Here is a 9,324-nt window from a genome sequence, read left to right on the forward strand (position 1 = left end):
TCATCCATAATACTGTTTTTCATTGCTTTGTTCAAATACCAGGTTGCATGCAACAAGTCCTGGCCCTGCCACAAGTACATTTGAATTGAAGGACTCTACCCTGGATAGTCTGTTTGCATGAGGCTCACTTCATTTCTGCAGCCAACTGCACTGATTGATTTTATGGGATCTAAAAAAAGCGCTCCTGGCATCTGAAGTAAACAGAAACCCCAAATGCCACATCCTCAGATGCCACACACACAAAAAAGAAATCAAATGCAGAAGGGTGCGCTCAAATGTAGGAAAGGACAGAAAGGGAGGAGATAAAATTATGAAGAGAGGTAAGAAGCAACTTCTCTGCAAGCAGAGGAAATTTCCAGCCTTGGAAAATCAGAGAAATCATAGAAGGTCCTTGTGTATCCTATCACAGGTAGCACAGAGAAGGTAAGAAATCATTGCTCCTTTCTTCTCCCAGGGTAAAGGCTGGGAGAGAGCAATGAAATCCTCAGGGGGTTGGTCCCCTTTAAAAGACATAACTGGAAGGTCTCAGCACAGGTCACTGTGTCAAAAACGAGTCAGACAAATTAATGAAGGGCCCCTGCACCACAGGGATCAAATCTCAGGGATCAAGTGATGAACCAGAGACAGCTTTTGGCTTAGAAAGCCTTTACCCTGCTGTGTATTAGAAGGAGAAATCCCATCCTTTAATGTTACACTTTATTTCTTACTTCTCTTTTCCTCAGCAATTGCTGCTAGCCACCAGAATCCTACTTTTATGGTTAAAAAAAAAAAAAAAAAAAAAAAAAAAAAAAAAAAAAAAAACAAAACAAAAAACGAATGAAAAACACTCAAATAAAATAAACTAGACAGCTTTCTTTATCCTATCCCAGTCTGCAAGAAGATACATTTCAGAGTTTTTCCACAAGTGAGATTCAAATTAACTTTCCCATTACAGATCCAACAGTGAAACAAAGCAAAAGGACCAGGAAAGGGGCTGAAGCTCTAGTTCCTATGAATTGCAGGGGCTTTAGTGCATTTTGAGGGTCATCAGCGCTCAACTCCTTTTCCTGGCATAGTTAAAAATCCATGATTTAAAGAAAGACACTCAGAGAGGATGAGAGGCACTAACGACCCTCATTTTGCATTTGAAATCCTCCGGACATCCTTCCACACAGGCTGGGAAGTTCATAAGGCAAAGCAAACATTTGAACACTCTCCCTCCACACTGGGCAGGGAAGGGCATTATCCGAGACAATCCTTTTTACTGATGTAGCTCCTTCCCTGGAGTGGCAAACTCACTGGATTTCCAATTCCACAGCCCTTCCTGGGCTTGGAGGCAGCTTGGTCCACAAGGAGCTCAGGTAGCAGTGGGTGAAGGGATGCTCTTGGCTGCCACTCTTGAGGCTCCAAACCTGCCCAGGTATCATCCCGACCCTGAATTTATGAGCCAAGGTGCATCCTGCAAACCCATCAAAGGAAAATATCCCTCCTCCATCCCCAGGGAATAAGGATATTAGAGCTGCACGACATCATTTTCAGCTGGTACTGCTGGGCTGAAGTCAGTGGCACTACTGACCTCGCAAATTCGCATTGCATTACTAAGAGCCACCAGAATATATATATATATATATATATATATATATATTTTTTTTTTTTTTTTTTTTTTTTTTTTTTTTGCCTAGACTGTGGGTAAATTCTCCCTTATATAAGTGAGATGCACCCGAGATACACACGCCAAGCACTCGGCATTCCCGGGAAAGGCGTGTGCTGCTCCTGGGGCAGGACAGCACAGCCTGGGAAAGGCATCGCCCATTTCCAGACTCCTCCTGCAGGAGCTTGGGGCGAGGTGGTCCAAGATTTAATGTCTTGTACCTCCACCCCGGGCTGAAATTCTCTGCATACAGGGAGCCAGCCAAGGCCACTTCAATGATTTCCTCCCCCACCCCTGGAATTATGTTTCCTATTTCCCCCCCCCCCCCCCCCCCCCCCCCACTCCCAACTAGTTAAAACTCTGTAGTCTTATTGGTTTATAGGGTGTGATTATAGGCACAAGATTTTGTAAGCAGGGTACCCAATACATGCAGGTTATTCATAATTACTCTGTGGGAGGTTTTTCCACTTATGGAGTCTGTTCTGGAGAGAGCAAAACATTTCAGCATCCTTGTCATCATTTAACATCAGCACTGACATCAGAAACCAAGCACTGCACCACCACCAAATCACCATCAGGCTGCTGAGGAAAAAAAAAAAAAAGAGAAAAAAAAAGAGAGAAAAAAATTTAAAAAACACCAACAACAAACCCAAAACATAAAACGCAAAGGAATTTTTCCATTAATATAATAAGAGAAAATGAGAGCCTGTACTATGCAGCGTGACATTCCAACTCCATGCTTTAAAAGTAGTTCATCCCTCCCCCTTGGGATTACATTTTGTCCAGGTGCATGGCTGCTGAAATGTCTTTAGCTGAAACCATGTAAATTATGAGTAGCCAATACTTCTGGTCTGTAAAACAGTCGCAGTAATAATTCACCTTGTGAGTCTGCAGATTCAGTGGAATAATTAATTTCTAAATGAGCCAGTCACCCTCAGATTTGGAGATCAGAGAGATCTCCAAATTTCAGATATGAAAAATATCCTCAGTTGGTCTTTTAACCCAAGGTTTAACCAAGCATAAGGAATGAATGCATGTGCAGAGATACACCAATACATGCACCCACCTGCAAAAATCCACCAATTAAATTTGTCCTGGCAAGAAAATATTAATATACTGAGAAAGGAGGAGAAAAAAAACCCAAAAAAAACAGGAACAGCCAAAAGACGTGAAGTATCCCCTTTGTGTGGGGAGACAGATGAAAATAAATAGAGGAGGGAAGACTTCTTTCCCATGTGTGTGTTCTTACAAAAAAAAATTCTGATTTTGAATCACCTATCCCATAAGTACTTGCTATTCTAGTCCTAAAGCACAACTGATCATCCATATAAACCCAGGAATTTCAGCACTTATGGCAACTGAAACAAGAGCCACAGTTTCCCAGATGAGAATTAAAAGCCCTGAGTGGTTATTTTTGCAGAGTGAGCCTTTGCCATTACAGGAGGGACCAAACACAGACCCCGTGCTGCTGCTTTGAGAAGCAATTTCACCCCTCATCCCTTCATGCAGCATGACAGAAACAACACTTGGTGTATTTGCATCACAAGCACGTAAACAAGGATAAATTAATTAACATCCTCTGCTCCACGCACAGGGCTGGTCTAGGGCCCTGGGAGATTCACTAATTAAGAAGTTTACTAATGACAGACTTCCTGAGATGCTCCTGAACGAGCACAGGTTTCCTTCCAGGGTAGCAACTGTTATAAAATGCTCAACTCAGGAGCCAGCTGGAGCTTCTGTGTTCAAGGCTGACCCCTGTAGGTTTATCCCAAATTAATTATTTTTCAAACAAGAAAAGCAGCAGGGGCTCATTTAACATTACAACACGACTGTCAGCAAACTGTTCTGACAATTAAAGCCACACCACGTTAAAAACACTCACTGTAACTCAGGTTTCTGTCAGCCCAAGCTTCAGACAGCATATTAATAGAAATTAAAGAAACATCTATTACCATGTTTTCTCCACATGCCTTCCCAGATAATGAGTTCAAGACAATTCTCCACCATCCCCTTTTTGAGTTCAAGACAATTCTCCACCATCCCCTTTTTGAGTTCAATGAACTGAGCTCCCAGGTTGTCTCTCTGGTTACATTTCTCCCCATTTTTTATGGTTTTCACAGCTCATCTCAAACTCCAGATACCAAAAGTAGGGTCAGGTTTAAATATTTAACATTGCTGCTAGTCCTAGAATGCAGCATCATCCATATCCCCTTCTCCAGCATCTCCTACCATTTCAGCAGTTTAAACAGCATAAGGCAGAGATGCAAAGTACCATTAACCAGAAATAAAACACCTCAGAAGGATAAATTATCATTTGGCAACATATAACCAATGTGATGAGCACTCATTTGTTGGTGTGTTTTCTACTCACCTAAGTGATGGTATGTCAAACACCTTCAGGCACCTAAATTAATACAATTTGCCAAAGTTGTGATTTCACTAAAGATTTGTCAGGTTTGTTTATACACTGTGTTTTTATTAAACCCATCATAATTCATTAAAAATGTTCAAGCAGCATAATGTTAATACTAATCTATCAAACAAACAAAAAACAGTTGAAAAAACTTGGGAATAGTGGTATGAATTCCACTGAACTGCAGAGAGAGGCCAGTTCCCATTGAATAATAAGGTGTTTCTAAAAGTCTTCACCAGGAAGGATGATCTTGGTCCCTTTAAGATTAACATTTGGCCAGTGGAAATTCCTTGCATTACCTTAAATCTTTATAAGCATTATCTTAATCGCTTTTGAACAGGAAAGAAGTCACAGCCATACAAAATCTATTTCACTCCTTTTTATAATGCCAAGGAAGAACCAACTCCAAGAAAAAGCAGATCCCTAAGACAAAAATCATGTGTTTCTCCCTCTGAAAGGCTGATTTACCCCAGTACAAGACAGAGCATGTTACTCATTGTGGAGGACAATTAAGTCCCAGAAACATTCACTGCTCTGCTGGGAACAATTGACACCATTATGTGATCAACAAATCTGTGTCTTAGGCACATTCCCCACCACCACCCTTTTTTCCTGCAGTCATCCAATATAAGCACAAGGAGTGAGGGGGGGAAAAAAAAAAAAAAAAAAAAAAAAAAAAGGGCAAAAAGCTCAGATGGTGAAATTTTCTTCCAGTTCCTGCTTTTTTTCTCATGTATTGGTACACAGTACTATCCTAAAATCACAAGACAAGACATCAACCACAATACAAGGATTCTGAAATTCTAGAATATTAATTGGCTCTCTCATATGCCTTTTGATTTTTTTTTTCCTATCATCAAGGATTAGCATTTATAAAATTTTCTCCAGAAACATGAAGGGTGGAGTCTTCAAGATGAAAAACAAAGCTGAGATATTCACAAGAATTCCCAATCCCCACATTTAACATCCAAATAAAAGATAAAACTCTCCAAATACTCTACAATTCCAAAATATCATCAAGCAAGTTGACAATAGAGATAATACAGGGATTGGAATCATAGAATATGCTGAACTGGAAGGGACCAAAGATAATGGAATAAGCCTGATGTCACTCTAATTCCCTTTGTGTCCAACCCATGAGACAGGTACTCACCTCTCACAGACTGGAGGTGATGGAGAGTGTGTGTGTGTTTCTTCACTGGACTGTTCCTAAAACTATGGAACTTCATAGAAATTGCATTTTAAAATACCCTCTAAATTTAATTTGATTTAAAAAATGCACCAGGTAATCCAATTTTTTTTTCCATTTGGCATAGGACAAGAACTATACAAAACTGCATCCTACCAAAAATTTAGTTTTTGAGCATCTCAAAGCTGAGAGATACTTTGAGGTCACTATTTTGTGAGCCCATTGCCAAAGATTTTATCTTTAGTAGTACAGTAAAAAGACAGGACCTTGTTTGTGTGTTTGAATAACAAAATTGTGGCCACAAATTGTTCAGAAAACACAAAACAGTTAAAAATTAGGCTTCCTTTCTTTGTCAAAACAAAAGTAATCAGAACATATTCCTTTCTCCTTTTCTTGCTTAGCAGAAAAATGCACGGTATTCAAAGAACAGTGCCTGAGGATATTTGCAAGCCTGAATATATCTGTATAATTTATTGGCTTTTTATTTCTGTTCACATCCTTCTGGTTCAAACCCAAACAGTTCTGGAAGTCCTCAGGCCCCAAGGCACCTACACACCTGAGCTATGGACCCAAGTAGTCTGCCAGGCTTTCTGGAAGGACAGATTCACACATGGATATGGAGAGCTCTTGGGAAGATTAAGGCAGATTTTACAGAACACACAGAATGGTGAAAGTCAGGTTTAATTTGAAGCTGGTGGGATGAGAGTGCACCCACCCTTGGGACTTGGTATTCTAGTGGATTATCATGGTGGCTGCAGTGCCTTTCCTGCTCTTTCCCATCTCACCTTCCAACACTGGGCGTGAAAATCATCTTCCCTCAAATTTCCTTCAGAAAGTGAACACCAAAGGTTTCCAAAGTTAAAGTCACCTTTGGCCATTTTACTTTAATACAGACTATTTCATTAACATTTTGCAGCATCCATGCATTCATCACTTAACGTGTTACTCTCATTTTTCCCTCTTCTTGTTCCCCTGACTTAGGAATCACATCCCAGGTCATGGCATCACTCTCAGAGATGCACTGCCAGAGCAGGTGTCCCACTCATTGCATAAAGACAATTTTATAGCCATTACAGTGATAGCAGAAGTGCCACAACTGCTTCCAGGGAGCATTTTCCCTCACTTACAAAGTAATGAGCAGCCACTAGTTTAATTACAACTGTAAGCCATAAACTAAAATAAGTTTCACCTCAGGATGAAAGAGAATTTCTTTACCTTGGGGGTGGCAGAACCCTAGAACAGCTGCCCATGGAGGGTGTGGAGTCTTCCACCCTGGAGACATTCCAAACCCACCTGTATGTGTTCCTGTGTCCCCTGCTCCAGGTGACCCAGTCTGGGTGATCTCCTGAGGTCCCTTCCAGCCCTAACTATCCTGTGATTCTGTAAATAAGCTACTTCTTTAACATGTAGAGCCATCAATTGCTCTTATACAGGATGGTAGCAAAAATAGAATGCTCTGTAAATAAAAAACACTGAAAATATTTTATTGCCATTATAAAACATTATAGTCTAGGCATTTCTTTGGGAAAACAGAAAGGAAAAGAAAGAGCAATAGCTTTTCATTCTCTAAATCAGGACCACAGTCACATCATATTTACTGAAAGACAACACTGGGCTTAGTTCTCATAAATACACACTGATTTTTCTCCAGACTCAAAAGCATAGAGGCAATTGCATAAATCTCAAACTGAATACACCTTCCACACTACATTTTATTTATAAAGAGGAAGGAAAAGGAGCTTTATTAATTTATTATTTTATTATAAAAGTTTTATTTGTAAAGAGGAAATAAAAATACCTCAATTTTAGACCCCTAGGAGCACCTACAAGACCCACAGCCCAGCATCCCTCTATGTTAAGTGTTGCACAAACTTAGGAGGAAAAACTGTCCAAACCAAAGCACCAGTAGGAAGACCATGGAAAGAAGGCTTGAGAGAGGAAGTTGTGCAAAAAAAAATATTACACAGATCATTGAGCAGACCTCAGCATGGCTTGGGAACCTACTGGCTTTACAAGTAAATTAAGCTTTTAAATATTTTAACACTACTTTCAGCTATTTGTAGCTTTGCAGTCTAAAATGTGTAACTTGAGTTAAAGCAGAAAGGGCTGTTCAGAGAAGGCAAAGCAAACACTCCTCAAGGAAAAGCTGAAAAGCACTGGAGCCTGAATTTCCAGTAACCAGAACCAGCAAGTAACTAGACTAGCATTGGGAACTACAAAATTAGTAAGTCACAGATTTAATCCTTCCAGAGACTTAAATACATCCACCTGCAATATTTTTTAAGCACCAGAAAACATCCCATATGATGTTTTATTATGTCCAAGGCTCTGTGTAACACTGAACTATGGAAGGGCTCTGCCTTGAAGGTGGTTCTGGGGCACTGAACTCAAGTTCATACTGAGCTTCTTCCTTTAGGACCAGGCACTTTCAAATCTTTTGGCTCCTGGCTGACAGCTGGGAATTAACAGCACTGGAAAGTAAAATTCAAAATTTCCTGAAGATATGTACTTAAAGTCTGTTTTTCAGCCTGGTTCAAACTTTGTTTATATGCATATTTTAATATCTATTTAATTCCTCAGCTACTTTTGACCAGATCATGGGGGTTTATGTGTTCCCTCAGCAACCTTGGGGGAAGAGAGAATCTTGTTCCCAGAAAAGGAAAGCTGAAGAACCCATTCAGCATTTACCAGCATTGCCTCACTACAAACCAGTCCATGTTTGGTTTTTTCTCCCTGACTGTAATTTGTAAACAAAGGAGGGATATTTAACTCTGCTACTGTTCCCAAAATTATTTATATGTAAACAGACATTTTTTTAATGGTCCATCTTGAGAATCTGACATGGGATTTGCAAAATTCCTGTCCTGTCCCTTGATGAAAGAGGAAGAAGCCCAGAAGCACAAAGTCTGGAAAGTCCCATTAGACCTGTAAAACTCTACAATCTAGTGATAACTGACCTAAGGGGTGTGGGAGAAATTAGATAATTTTGCATTTCCAGAAAGTTTCATCCCAATTTGGGAGGCCTCCTGAGATCCCTAGGAGCCTAATCAAGCAATGTGCTGAAAAATAAGGGAACTGGGCAAGGAGGCAGATGGATACCTGAACCATCCTGCCTTCTGAGGATCTAGAATTTTCCAGTGATAATGCTAGAAAGCCTCTGACCAACTCAGGAACCACAGTTCCTGTCAAACAATACCACAGTGTTCCTTCTCATCAATTAATTTGCTTAACAAGTAATGCACCAGGAGAACAAGGAGATCATTTGAAGGACTCATGGTAGGGACAAAGGAAGGCTTGTGAACTTCCCCAGAAATGCCACTCAACCACATAGGAAGATAAATCTGACACAGATGTTGTGGACAGAATAATGCTTACAGCTGTTCTCAGTCTGGTTTTATCTGGTCACTGCTGAGTTGTACCAGAACTGAGCAGCTCAGCAGCACCAAAAAATGCAAATACTACTCACATTTATCCTGACAAAGATTCCAATGTGTAAGGATCTGCTCAGACCATCACCTCACCAGGGCAAATGGGCAAAACAGGGACTGCCAAGGACATGCCAGTGTTGGTTCCCCAATTTCTGTGCTCCTCCTGTCTGCCAGGAATTTTTGTTTCCTGTTTTTCACACACCACAAATGATTTGGAGCTGGCACACCTTGATGCTGTTTTCAGTTTGTGCAGTGCTTAAAGTGGGTCCACAACTCTGCCTTACAAATAGCATCAGCACCATACTACATGGAGAATAAAAACAAAACAACCCTAAAACAAAACAAAGCCAAAATGAGCTCTGCCACACTGAACCTGTCAAGTTTAATCCCATGGAATGGAGGGAAGGCAAAGCCTCTGCAAGTGATGAAAGACACATTCATACCTAGGCTAGAGTTTACAGCCACCGAGGAGCTAATCACACAAGTGACATAAATCCTAGTCTAGACAAAGCTTTGTACACTGAAAGGAGTAAAAATATAGTGCCATAGCATGAGATACAGCTTCACACCCTTCCATAACCAACACTGGGACTATTTCAGGGGAGATTTTAAGCACCAGAGGTTCAAGCTGACTTCCCCCCCTCCTTGTCTACACACCAAGAGC

The sequence above is a fragment of the Zosterops lateralis genome (assembly GCF_965231275.1).
Source record: "Zosterops lateralis genome assembly, chromosome: 4".
NCBI classification, from domain to species: domain Eukaryota; kingdom Metazoa; phylum Chordata; class Aves; order Passeriformes; family Zosteropidae; genus Zosterops; species Zosterops lateralis.